The sequence below is a fragment of the Pan troglodytes genome, chromosome 6 (genome assembly GCF_028858775.2).
Source record: "Pan troglodytes isolate AG18354 chromosome 6, NHGRI_mPanTro3-v2.0_pri, whole genome shotgun sequence".
Lineage (NCBI taxonomy): Eukaryota > Metazoa > Chordata > Mammalia > Primates > Hominidae > Pan > Pan troglodytes.
In genome coordinates, this window is record NC_072404.2 from 25,931,334 (window position 1) to 25,946,410 (window position 15,077).

Here is a 15,077-nt window from a genome sequence, read left to right on the forward strand (position 1 = left end):
GCCTCCAGCATAAACAGAGAAGGATAAATTCACAGTGAGAACTCTGTGTAAGGACAAGTAAGGTGAAGTCAACACTGACTGTTTATGTTTTGAGAGGTTTTACTGGAAGTGCATGTGCAGCAAAACACAACATTCAAGCAAATGAAAATAATCATGAAATTATCTTGCCAAGAATGAAATCTTAGAGGAGGGGACTTCCAAGCTTTTATTTCTTTCCCAATTTTAGTTGTTTTTTTTTTTTTTTAAAGGTGTAAGATCTGGGACTACATTCTATTTTCTGTAAATTGTGCAGAGCAAATGTGTGGTGACCGTTTTTTCCCCCTCAGATTTTAATCTACTGGATATGCCCATAGACTTTGCAGGAATAACAGCTGGTTCTGGAAACTGTTGGAGATGTGACATAAAGAAAGGTGAGTGTGTCATAAATGTTTTATGTAAATCTTGAAGAAAAGATGGGAGAAGTGGACTTGTGCATGTTTATTTCCTCATCTTATATGCATTATTTTTCCATTTTTAGTATTTTTGGGATACTAAATGGAATGCAGCTTATGGCTATGTATACATTTAATGAAGTATTTCTTACATACACACACGCAAACACACTCATTAATAAATCGGTACATCTCTCAGGGAAGGCATATTTAGGTGATGAAAGAAATACAATATATTAACTAAGAGTGGTCACAATTTTTTAGCAATCTGTCCAGTAAAAAACAAAAATAATTCATTTGCAAAAATGTTATTGTGAAGGGGATAATCTTCATTCGTTCAAAAAACTTTTATTAAATACCTACTATGTGCTGGTCCTGTCCTAGAGAAACAAATACATGGGCTCGTAGAGGAGGATGTGAGGAACCCATCCTATGCAGAAAGGTCCTTCTTGAAGATAACCCTGGATTTGCTCTGCCATATTCCAAAGAACTTGCTCCGAAGTCACCTCTTTATATTGTCCTCCCTGTTCTCCTCCAGGCCTCTGATTCTTTGATGTAGCTCATTCTCAAACCAAAGATCATCAAGCCTCTTAGAGCATACTCTTTAATCCAGTTTTATCTAGAATGGGATGGAGGTGAATGATTCTGAGCCTCCACCCAGGAATCATGACCTGTTAAAGTGTTTTCTTCCACAGGAATCACAGTTTGCTTTCCAGAAGATCCCCAGCCAGCTCCCATAGTCATCAGTTCACTCCAGTGAAGTTCAAGATTAAGTGCTAAGAGTAGAATCCCCTAGGCTCACCCCTGTAATCCAACAACTTTGAGACGCCAAGGCGGGTGGATCACTTGAGGTCAAGAGTTTGAGACTAGCCTGGCTTATGTGGCGAAACCACATCTCTACTAAAAATGCAAAAATTAGCCAGGTATGGTGGTGCGTGCCTGTAATCTCAGCTACTTGGGAGGCTGAGACAGTAGAATTGCTTGAACCCTGGAGGCAGAGGCTGAGATTGTGCCACTGCACTCCAGCCTGGGCAAAAGAGTGAGACTGTCTCAGAAAAACAAACAAAACAAAACAAAACAAAAACAGTAGAATCCACAACAGTTATCTTAGACCTAAGGAATAAAATTTCATTTCTTCATCATGACATTTATGGCTTTAAGTACCTAGGATAAAACAATGTTCTCAACTCTTTCTTCCTCCTACCTTCCATATAATTCCATCCACTATAATCAAATTTATCTAATGTCTGCTTATTTGCTTACTCCTGCCTAATGCCTGTAATCATGCTATTCTTCCATTTAAAAGTGAGAAACAAATACAATGAAGTACACAAATAAACTACTCAAATTTTCTTATTTATATATAAACCCATTTACCCAAACCAAGGTCCAGAACATTCTCAGCACTGCATATGGCACCACCTTTTCTGCCTTTCCTGTTACCACCTTCCCCAGAGATAATTACTTTTCTCATGGATATTAATATAGCTAGTTTTTTTATAGAATAGTTTGACTTAATTGTCTAAGAAGAATGAGACAATGAAAGGAAAGGACCATATTGAAAGGAAAGCATAAATTAGTTTTTTCTGACTGGAAACCTTTTTCAGTAGCCACTTCACTATATAACAAGACCCATGAGCTGAGCCTGGGTTACCATTTAGCTATTATAATGTCCCAAATTAATAAAAACCGAATTTAAAATTTCACTGCTGCAGTCATCTCTTCATTATTTTCCCAGTAGTATCTGTGAAATAGGTTGACCAACATGTGACCCAAGAATGAGAAGTTCCACACTGACTTTTTAAGAAACTATCTTATAAAATGATTCCCTGTATTTCATATAAAGAAATGAAGATATAAAGTCTGTTTGAAGAGATTAAATTTTTAAATTTTATATTTTAATGGTATATTTTTGTGTGCTTTTTAATGATGATACAAGCCTATAGGATGCTGTTCTGACTTATGTAACTCAGATAGAGAAGTTCCAGAATGGCATTCCTGAATTCTCCCCACAAAAATAGCCCTCCTTTGAGCCACTGATCAAGAGACTGAGAGTCTAACTGTTCAACCAGTTATCAATCTACTTAACCATACTATCACTGAGCTTAGGTTTCTCTGATTTTTAAGGTTATCACATGAAACTTTATTAAAATCAAATTATTATGTCCATGACATCTCTGACTGACCTATGTAGTGATTCACACAAAAAATAGAAAAGAGAAATGAGATCAGTTTGAGAAAACAATAGTTTTATCAAATTTCTACCAAACTTACATCATGTCTCCTGACAATCAACATATTCACTGAGGAACATCTATCTGTAGGGCACCACACTAAGCAAGAAATAGAAGACAACTCCATTCTAAAGCCAATTGTGATTGTTAATAGTGAAGATACAAGTATGAAAATGATTACCACCTCGAGTCATGTCAAGACGAAGATATATTTCTCTACAAAAGACTGTTAAGAGAGTAAAATCTTAGGGCAACAGTGCTGATGGCCCTTGGCAAGTAAATATGATGCAAGGACAGAAGTTAGCAGTGTGAGAGGTAGAAGAGAGTCATTTTGGCAAAGGTACCAGGAAGCTTCGGTTATCCCTAACAACCAAATATTTAGAACTGAAATGTGGCCAAGCTCATAAAGCCTCTTCTCCTTCTGCCACCAATTCTATTGTTCCTGAAGCTGAGAGAGAGAGAGAGAAAGAGAGAGAGAGAGAGAAGGTGATAGCCAAACAAATGCTATCAAAGTCCTGTGATGAAATACAAGGAGTTCTAACCCCTAGGGTCACCAGACATGCCAGAAAATAATATTCCCAATGTTACAAGTGTTCTTTGCCCTTTGTCCCTTGACTGGGAAAGTATATTAGAAATTATAGTCATATTTTTCCTTTTGGTTGATAGAAAGAAACTTAGGAGTCATCCAATTTCAGTTCATATCAAATCAATTCCTATTAGTAGAAAAATCCAACTCAGCATTGCATTTTCCTTGGCTTGAAAAATGATATTCAGAATTATCTGGCTGGAATTAAAGTTCAGCTTCTCTGCTTGTCTCTGTGTTGAGCTGCAGTTAGTCTTGAGATGTCAAGTAAAATTATAATTAAAGCACTGAATAGGTTAATCCATACCTAGACTTAATGTTTTAAAAGGACATTTAAAATGTACCTTTATATTTATTTGACAAAGAAATCTGCATACACACCTAACTCTTTATATATCTCATTTCATCTAGTCCATGATAGAACACTTTGTATTGTTTAAGCCTTTTGGCTGTACAGATGGTTCTTAATTTGTAATGAAAAAAAAAAAAAAGATTTGTCAGTTTTCTTTTCAACCTGTCTTATTTATATATCACGAGGACAAAGAACATTCCCAAATGGTTCAGAGAGGGAGAATTAGTATTTGCTGCTCTTTTTCCCTCTTAGCTTCTCATTTTATTTTTAATGTTTGATCCAAAGTCATCTCACTCCTACTCGACAGTGTGGAACTTTCTTGCTTCTCTTGCCTCTTGCTTTGACTATTCGAGTCAATCCAAAATACTTCTAGAGGAAATTTATGTTTGACTGTAACAACTCTGAGCTTAACTTGGAATGGTAGTGACCATCCTTCTTATGAAAACTAATAGTTCATTACTTCCCAAGTCATTCTATTTGAATTTTGAGTCACTCTTATTTTTAGAAGTTTGCCTTTATCGAGCCAAAACCCAGGCAACGAATCATTGGTCCTATTCTGCAATATGAAACCAAACAGAATCAGTCTAATGATCCTTCTATATACAAATTTATAATCCTTTAGGGAATCTACAGGATGCTAGCTTTTTTTGGTTTTTAGTTCATTTGCTTTGTTTTGAAACAAAAATTTCCAAGAAAAATAGTGAGATTTTTCTAGAGACAGAAAGAAACACAAGTGCCAGTTTTCTTCTAATTTTTCATCTAATTAAATTTTTGATTCCAATTCTCCATTTGACAAATGAGAACGTCTACTTCCAACTCTAGTCTTCACAAATATATGCAAGACAGGATGGTTACATTTTATAAAGTCAATTTAGCTCATTATTCTCTACCAGTAGACTTAGTTCACATGCTAGAAAATTGAAGTATTTGATCAGTTAGGAAGAAAATATACGGGATTTTACAGGACTCTTGAGCAATTTTTAAGAAGAAAGGAAAGGGGCATTCTTCCTTAATTATCTAGCTTAAATTTCACCTCCTCTGTGAAGTCCTCCTCTTTCCCCAGTTTTATTTACCCTTCAGTCATCATCTATTTCCCTTTAACGTTTTGTTCAATGGTCATATCCCAACTTTGGATTATAGTTCAATATGTACAAACTGATCTCTAGTCTAGCCAGTGGGCTACTGGAGGACAAGAAAGTTAACCACTTGTTGTATCTCAGGCACATTGTGAGGAATCAATAGATATTAATTCACTCGAATTAGAAGTTGAATTAACTCTATTTCCCAAAGACAAGCTGAATAGATTCTATTGATTTGTTCCAAGGGCATAGATGTTGATGGTTTCGAATGAAGCTGATTCAGCTTTCCTGGTCTCATCTGGACAAGCTGATTCTATACACACCATTTGTTCATTTTGTGAAACTATGTTCCTAAGAAAATATATTGAGCTTTCATTCTCACAATATGTATAATACTTGTATTTTGCAACTTACAATATTGGGTGTATTCAATAAGGGGACATTTTCTACAAGAATTGCTCTCAGATGGATACCATGGATGGCCACAAAGTTTTCCTTTGTGCCATTTTCAGCAGAATCCTAGACACATCCTACAAATTTATATGATTTTTAGATCATAACTCATACTTTTTAATTACCTTGGTATTTTTGGAAGGCTTTTCCTAGTCAGGCAAAGAGACCATTCTAAACCAAAAGGAAAGCTCCATTTGGGGCGGAAAATGAGCAGACTGAAAAAATACATCCAAAGGGCAAAAATAGATATATCTGTGTCCGATTTTTTACACCAGTCTCACAAAATCTATGCCTAGAACATTTTCACAGGACACTGGTACCATGGAGAGATCAAATGATAAACTTATATGGCATTTCATTAGATTAAATTATAACTAGCCAGATTCTGATCAAGGAAAGAAACACACAAAGACACATGGCACAGAGCTAAGTTCTAGGTGTTTTTACCTAGGACCTTTTCAGCCTCTGGTGGCAGAGGAGAAATAAGAATTGATTGGTGAAGGCTATCCTTGCCCTTCTGAAGAGAAGTGATTTCTTCCTACTTCAGGATGTTCATATATAGCTGCCAAGCAGAGCCAAGGAAGCCGTCAACCTGGGAACAAATTTTGGTGGTATTGAACCACTTCTGTCTTGTTTCCCCTTACTGTCCCTATTGATTTGGGGACTGAGCCCCAAAGGCCAGATATTTTAAGGGACATTCAATATATGAGAATTATGTGTGAATTATGAAGTGTATAAAGCAAGATGGTTTGAAACTCTGTGTCCAATTAAGTGGTGTTTCACCTTGTCTGAGCTTGTTTCCTAATTAGTAAAGTTAAATGAAGAAATTGAACGATTTCACTTAATTCCTAAATAGCAGATTGGAATCAAACTTCCTATACTTAGCTCCTCCTACACTTTATTGTTTAGGATATGTCAATAGCAGAAAACACAATTACCAGTGAGGAAAACTAAATCATCACCACCATTATCACCATCATTGTCATTGTTATTATTATTATTGTCATGTTCATCACAGCATGGAAGAATATTTTTCAGGGTTTTTATTCTGTTTCTTAAAGAAGGCAATTTAATATACCCAGAGTTGCAGTCTTTGACCAGTGTTAAGGGAACAGCTCAATGCTTGTGATCCAATCCTTACATAACTTGAGGGGAAGATTTATTTGTATATTTATCTTTGTTGAATACCTACTAAGTTTGCCATCTATCCTTTTTGACACTTCTTTTTATCACTTCAAAGTTGAGATAATGGTAACTATGTATTGTAATAATAATATTTTTTAAAAATATGTAATTGGTATTTCCAATATTTATTATTCAACTTTCTATATATATAACTTTTTGGATTCTTTCTAAATTAGTATGCTTTACATCATAGAGGGGACTCAGGACCTATCTCCAGGCTTCACTGCTATATGACAGATGCCAAAAATACATACACTAGAGGACTTTGGAAATCTGAAGAGTCCATACAGAGTATTAGTGATTCTTTTCTCTGTGTCATTTGTAGGATATAGTCTATTATTATCACGTTTGAATTCTAGCTCATTTAGTTTTTTTTTCCTTTTAGATATGAATATCAGAAGATATATTATAAAAAAGGGTTAAATACAACCCCCTTCCACTAGTCCAGCTTTAAATCAAATGCTGTCAGCTAATGTAATATATATTATAAATATGATTTTCTTAGTCATTTACAGTAACATTTTCACAGTGACATGAAAGTGATATCTCTAAAATAAAAGTCTCATGATAATGCTGCCTTTTCTAAAACACTTCAGTGGCATCCTACACCTCATTGTTGAAGCTGAAACTCCTTAGTATGAAATATAAGAGTCTCTGTTATTTTGCTCTTGCTTATTGCTCTATTCCTTGTCCGTTAATGCCACATCCCACATTCATGGGTTTTTACCCTCGGGTGTAACAATTCATGATATTTGTTTTCAAAGACAGTGATAGATGCAGGTCTCCATATATGATAGAAGTTACAGTTTGTTTAAGGTATATTCTAAGGTCTTAGATGAAGCATAAAGCATAGATGCTTTATGATGTGAAAATATCTATAAGTTTATTGAGTCACAGAAACCAGGAAATAGGGACTTTCCAGGTGCTCTGTTAATCCGTTGTTGTAAAGATGCATGATCATTAACTTCACTGAAAGAAATGGTAAGCCCAGTAGAACATTTCATGCCCCAGCATAGTTCCCATACAGGATCTGAGGAAAGGGACATTTGTTTTCATTCATTCACATTTCTGTAAAAAAAAAAAATAATAATACACAGGGTGTCTTGTATTGTGTCACAAGAAAAGGAGAAAATGTTCTCAATGACGAAGGGTCACTTTCTTGTTACCATTAACTAGAGTTTTCCTCATGGAATGAATGATACCACTGCTTGTTTCCTTCTGAGCTCTCTTTAAAAAAAAACCCTTTTCATTTCCTTCTGAGCTATACCTAGAAAAGCCCTTTCCTTTACTGAGTATTACCAAGGAAAGGTGAAAAATGAGTTTCCTCTAAGTATTTCTGATTCATACTTTTTCATTTCTATATTGACTTGCTTACACATAGCATATTTCTGTGATTTCAGGTTCTTCTTGTAATTCTTTTTTAGCACCAAAACATGTTGTCTATCTTTTTATATACATAATGAAGTATGCACATTGAAAAAGTGAAAATATGTACTCTCTGTTGCACCTTGCTATTTATCTTCCAAAAAGAATGAATCCTTGAAAAAAACAGCTGGGCATTAAAATAACAAACATATCTAGTACATGCCAGAGAAAATGTATAATAAATTTAGAAAATAATCTTTTTATAATAGGTCCTCAGATAGTAGCCTAATATCACATATGCCTTTTCTAATAATCCCTACAGCCATGTGAGATTGAGAGAGAGTTAGGAGCCTCACTGCATGTGCTAAACACTAAAGTAATTGGAGCTGAGGCAAGGCTATTCTAAAGAAAGCCTGTATCTCAGTGGGGAGCTCCCTTTTCAAAACTATCTTGTTCACACAATCCAAATGACATTTGGAAGCAGCAGCAGCTTTGGACAAATTGCAGCCTTTTGCAAGTACACTCTCCAAATCTGGTTCCGCTGGAGTTACAGTCCAAAGACTCAAGTTAGATTCCAGGGCCTACCACTTAAACTTACAAGCTGTATGACTATAATCTATTTACTTCTCTGTGTTTCAGTGCCCTCATAGATAAAGTGCATATGATTATAGTACCTACACCTCATAGGTAGGTACTATGAATGTTAAGACAGTAGAAATGCCTAGCATATAGTGTTTCACGAACTTTTATTATTACTATGATTAAGGTAGCTAAGATATACAGAAAAGAAAACATTGGTAAAATGAGAATCATTTATGGAATCTCTTCTCATTAGATTTACCTGGTATCAATACATTACAGAGCACACAATTATGTCCTTGCTCTCCTTAGCTATCTATGGTTTCATCATGGTCATTTCCAGGAGGGGTCTGAATATTCTGTGTTTTAATCCACACAAGGGTAACAGAAGAAAATACCTGAGTTCTAGAAATGCCTCAGCACTGGAAAAGTTACCAGATATTCAGGGCCACTCTCACAGGAGCTGCTTTCCAGCCATCTCTTCTGAGAGCAGTGTCACACTGGGAATACACAGAGGACCATGATGTAAAAAGCAGCAGTGGCTCCTTTCTGTCAAAACTAGTACTCTGTTCCTGCTTCCTTGTGAAAGACAGCATAAAAGAGGAAATGAAAGCGTTTCAAAGACTTGATTAGTTTGTGACTAGAGAGTCAGCTCAGGTGAATAAAATGATTAGTATGGGACCAAAAAGGAAAAAAAAACACCTCAATTTGGATTCTGAATCAGATTTCTGAGATCACTTAACTCATTAAGTACCATCTCCATTCAAAATCCTTTTACATCAAACAACATGAGAAATATGCACAACTACAAAACAAAACACAACAAAACCTTAGATGTTAGGAGGTCACGTTCAAGGGTATCAGCAAAGGCATGTTGGGATCCTCACAGAAACAAAATGTTAATTAACGTGGGTAACAATGTGGACTGGGGAAACAAACACCATTACCTACCTAAACAGCTGGCTTGATATAAAAGAAAACCGTGTGCCATTCTATTCTCTTTATAGTAGTCTTCTCTCTCTTGATCAAATAGAATTTTGAGTTTTATATCTACTGTTTAAGATTATACTGAATTTGAAGAGTCACTATCTCAATATATTTGAGATTATATTGAATTTTCTCTTTATACTTTCTAGAGAATAAACATAAAACATCAATACTACTATTTTGAAACACTGTGGTTTACTTTTCGGAAAGAGAAGAAAGGGCAAAGGGATGGGAACTAATATAGATATACCAAATTTTGTGCAACACACACGTAAGTAACTTTCATTTTATTGGTTAGTTTCCTAAATACTATACATGAACTATCATGTTAATCCTTGCAATAGCCCAATAAGGTAGGTTCATTTTTATTCCAATTTTACAAATAAGAAAATAGTCTCAGGGAAGGTAAGTAATTTGCCACAATAATCTCAGTAGCTTGAAGGAGGAAGAGCCAACCTAGATCCACCTGCCTGGGAAACTTTGCTTATCGCAGTTCACCACATTGCCTAGTTAGCCAGAGACTCTGAATAAACTCTTCCAGAGCCTGATTTCTAAAAGGATCTAATTTAATGGTTAGCTCTCTAAGAGAAGCTGCCTTTCCTCTAGGGGGAAGGCATTGACAATTCTAGACAGTGAGGTAACCCTCTGCTCAAGGCTGACTTCCTCTTTGTTGGTGACAGCTGAATTCTCCTCCTGGTTCAATCTAAGAAGCACAAAACCAAGTGCACTGCCTCATTGGGCAAGAGAAAAGTGATGAGCGTGCAGAGAGATTCCTGGCAAAGAAGATTACAAACAGCTTGTTTGGAAAGAGTATTTGAGTTTTAGAAAGAAATAGAGTTCATGCTTTTAAGTAGAGGCATGCAAATTTTGGCACATAAACTTCCTGCTTAAGAAATAAATTATCAATCCATGCCCCAGGTTGTAAAGAATTAAGTCAGATTCTTCCCATAACCTAGAACTCTCCTTGTTAGTGATAAAAATTACTTAGGACTTTGTTATTTCATTCCAATAATTAGCACTGACAACTGAGAAGAGACTGAGGTAAGAATGGCCACTAAGACTAAGCTAGTTTTCCACGTTACTCATTAAATCCTTTTAGACTCAGTCCAAGCCTCATCACAGGCATGTCTCATCCCTGAGCTCCTCTTCTAGACTGAGGATGAACCTCACCACCTCACTCTTCTCAGAGACTATATGGATTAGTAATTATCTCATGTACTATACTTATTGTATCTCTTTCAATTCTGGGATGTAACAAAATAGTGGAAATATACAAGTGATAAACCAAAACAATGTATTTGGTATTATAATCTTTCACAAGCCTAGCATGGTTCTGAGTATACTGAATCACAACACTTTAAAACAGCAATTAAAAAAGCTGAGCCCTTTTATATTTGCCAGGCACTATTTTAAGGAGGTGTTTCTATTATTTTATAAATTTTTCATAAACACCCTGTAAGATAGGGACTGTAAATGCTCTTACATGCCCCAGTCTGACTTCTGAACCTACTTCCTTTACACTCCGCCACTCTACCACCTACTAAGAGGACTCAGAGCTAGAAAGAATATCTTCATTTTACAAATAAAGTGAAGAACCAGGAAAGTTAACCACCTTGCCCATGCTTAAACTATTACTAGCAGAACTGAGCTAGAAGCCAGTTTTCTGATCCTACTTTCAAAATTATTTGACAACATACCTTTCTGTAAGGGAAGTAATTCATTTATAGAATTTTTGTGCAATTTTAATGTTTTAGAGGAAAACTGTAGCACTTTCAAAGTTTCTCAGTCCCTTGCATACTATCTTCATGGCATATGTGTTATCTTTTATAAAATAGTAATACACAATAATGTATTGTCTTAAAAATAGCATCCTTACCTCAATGCCAGATGGAAAAATATTTCTCAACTACTAAATGAAAATATTAGCTGTGAGTGATTTGAGATTCTGCTTGATGAGGAAGCTTTTAGCAGAAAAAGCGGGTTAAGGCTTTAATTTTTAATTCACTTTTACTTAGATAAAACAAACATGTAGAAAAGTATGGGATATACTACTGTTAATGCAAGTACTCATGTACAAAAATACCTAAACACATATTAATACTTTGCTACATATGGTTTAAAGCCCCTTTAGAAAACAAAAACAAAAACAGAAACATTATAAAAACGGCTAATGCCTCACTACCATCTGCTTCTTCTACTAAATGTGGCCACTCTTCTGAAATGGTCATACATCGTCCCTACGCATGTCTTGCATACTCTCACTACTTACGTATGCATGCAGTCATAGGTAATATACAATAATTTTATATGTTTAAAATGTATTTGAAGGGGCCGGGTGTGGTGGCTCACACCTGTAATCCCAGCACTTTGGGAGGCCAAGGCAGGCAGATCACGAGGTCAGGAGATCGAGACCACCCTGGCTAACATGGTGAAACCTGGTCTCTACTAAAAATTTAAAAAAATTAGCTGGATGTGGTGGTGGGTTCCTGCTCGGGAGGCTGAGGCAGGAGAAAGGTGTGAACCCAGGAGGCGGAGCTTACAGTGAATGGAGATCTCTCCACTGCACTCCAGCCTGGGCGACAGAGCAAGACTCTGTTTAAAAAAAAAAAAAAAAATGTATTTGAAGGGTTATCTATTATACAACTACATATTACTTTACTTTCTTCCCTGACATCATGTTTTGTTCTAGTTTTCAGTAAGATAGTGCTATCTTTAGGTATATAAATGATATCCCTAGATGTTAGGGCATATGACAAATGTGAGTATAAGATATGACTATGAAGGAAAACCACATATTTAAATAACAGATCCCTGTAAGGCAAAGACTATCATGTATCTTGTTATGTATTTTATCATCTTTAATGCAGATAGAATACTTCTTAAAAATGAAAAATTGACATTATAAAAGTGGAGTGGAGATATAAACAAAACCAAGTATTCACACACACAGAACCAACTGCTAAAACATCATGAAAATCTAGGACAAGGGAGGCCCACCAGAGAAGGGTAAAGAATTCCGAATACTCTTGGATTCTAGCCCTGCTGAGCCACTAGGGCTATTGCCCACCTGCCGCTCTGGCCTTTCCAATACTCCTGTCCCTGCCTATCTTACTCTCCTGTGCTTACAAACACTCTTTATCTTCTCTCAGCCCAGCTCTGAGTTTTAGCCAGAGAAAATGCCAGTGGAACATCCTCTTCCTTTCTCTTGAAATTCTGTCACCCAACAAAGCCTCCTGACAAGTTCCCCATCACTGGAGCTCTTTTGCAAACATCCTCCCATTAACTACAAATTATTTTGCCTTTCTGACTTGTTGCATTATTCATGCTTTTAGCCTCATAAAATAACTCCCCGAGGCATGTTATTCCTTTTGGCACAAATTTTTCATTTTCCATGCCTATTTTGTGTGACTAAAACATAAGCAATCATAATAACTTGGTGGCTTCTGTAGTGATGTTTCTCCAGAACTCTATTGTCATCCCATATAAAACATATAGTATGGCTTTTTCAAGTGAAAAGATTAATATCTTATTATTCCTATTAAGACTTGTAAGTCTGAAGTTAGAGATGACAATAAGAGTATTAGTTTATAACTCATTCTAATACTAGAGGAACTCCAGGAGCCCCACGACTGGAGCCAAAATAACTACAAAGTGATAATACACATGTGTATGTCACTTAACAGTTTTGTAAATCACGTTTGCTTACATTACTTCATGTGATTTTCACAACAGTAAGAGGTTTAAAAATGAGGGACATGCAGACTACTAGCCTTTTAATTTGCTTCTATTTTCACAAATAGCATCCTTACAGAGTGCTGCAACCAAAAGCCAGAGAGAGTCTTGCCTTTCACAATGCCAAATCAAAAAGGTGAATGCATAGCCCACTCAGAGAAATAAAGCTTATGAAGACAGTCTTGGCTACAGGAGCCTGCTCATCATCCAATATCGTCCTCTTGGCTGTGGACCTTTTGATGTAACACTGAAATGAGAATCAACCAACCTAAATATCTGTAACAATATCTGGGAAGATGTATAATTCAGAATTGCATGAAGACAACAAAAGATTAGTTGACACTTAGGACTGGCAATTTTGTGTGTGCTCCTGTAACCCCAGCCACATGTAACTCCATGCCTGGAGAGTGTTCTGGAATCTGGGCATATCTTCTCTAGAGTATTCGACTTGTCTCTTGAATGCCATACATGGCAATTTTGTATGCTGAATTGTGTCCCCTCTCTCCAAATTCATAAGTTGACGTCTGAACCCTCATTACTTGAGAATATAACTGCATTTTGGAGATAAGGTTTATAAAGAGATAATTAAGTTAAAATGAGGTCCTAACCCAATCTGACTAGCATCCTTCAGAGAAGAGGAAGAAATGCCAGGGCTGTGAGTGCACAAAGGGTCAACTATGTGAAGAGGCATCAAGAGGGCAGCCATCTGCAAGTCAGAGAGATAAACCTTAGGAGAAACCAACTTGCCAGTGCCTTGATTTTGGACTCGCTTCTTCAGAAATGTGAGAAAATAAATTTTGTTGATTAAGCCACCTAGTCTGTAGTACTTTGTTATGGCAACCGTAGCAAACTATTCCAACAGCAAAGAACGTTAGTCCTGGGTATTTCAAGTGCACCAAATGGCTAACTCTGCAATCAAGATAAAGCGTCACAAGGAGTCTGGAGTTCTCACCTCCCTCATCCAAAAACCCTCAACCTTGGTTCCCAGTCACCCTCCACCAACACCCTCCTTCTTATTTTGTTTGGCTTTGCCTCATGTCTTGTCAGTCATCCTCTATACCATGGATTTTGGTAATGATAGGGGCCCAGTAGCTTTAGATTCTGAGCATTGAAAAGAAATATGTTCTACATGGGCTGGTCTTCAGGCACACTGTCTAAAGGGTAATCAAACATTTCCCATGAAATGTAACCACCCTCTTGCCATCAGATCTTGTATGTATTGTTGTACAGAATATGTTTTATCAGTTCTTCAATGTGATTTGCCATAAAACAACCCCTTCTTATTATTTGAGCTTTGATATACAACATACTCCAAGAGGAGGTTAAGTTTCTTGAACTGGTTGTGAGGAGGGTTAGGAAATTTATCCTACCATACTCACAGTACTATAGAGGCAAATGTGGCATAAAATTATATCCTTGCAACTGCTTCTACCAGGTTTATGAAATTACTCTACAGTTTCCAGTTTCTTCTTACTAAGGTGCTAGTGATAACCAGTAATGAAGGTAAGCCTCTGCTTAGTCCTGCCTAAATTCTTTCTCATCTGATTTCTGTTTTCCTATGTTGTTCTTTTCCCTTTGAGGAATGAAAATTTCTCTGTGCCTGGATTCTTACTTCTTAATCTCTGTTTATACAGTTCTCCAAAATGTATGCAATAACATTTAGCAATAAATGTCTATAAGCTCTTTTCATCTTGCAAAAACTTGACTGCCTACAAATTTATCACCCTGGAAATGACATCTGCCTGTTCTATCAAGTTGGAAATGCTGTTCACCAACCTAAGCACTTGTGCCTTTTTCTCCAACCTGCTGGGAAGTTGGAGGAGCATGGATCTCTTGTGGGAAGAGCCATTCCCAAATGGTGCCTGAGCTAAAAGCAGATCTCATGGTGGCAGGGGTGATATCTAAAATATTTAATAACTAGTAAGGTACAAGCACAAAAACCAATCAAAACTGATACATATTATGTGGGAATATGAAACATTTTCAAATTCATCATGAGATAGATTTAAAGAAATATTAAAATTTACCAAATAACTTACTGTGAGTCCCTGGCTTTGTTACAGGTATATCATCATGGTACTTATTAGCCACTGGAGA

The 15,077-nt window shown here is 36.4% G+C and overlaps 1 long non-coding RNA gene across 1 annotated transcript; it reads left to right on the forward strand.

Annotated features, from left to right (window-relative positions):
- The first annotated feature begins 248 nt into the window (after positions 1-248).
- On the forward strand, positions 249-13,788 carry LOC107975727 (uncharacterized). The gene is made up of 3 exons (XR_001719120.4): positions 249-410; positions 9,398-9,519; positions 13,049-13,788. It is a non-coding gene; the product is annotated as an uncharacterized LOC107975727 (long non-coding RNA).
- Positions 13,789-15,077: the final 1,289 nt, after the last annotated feature.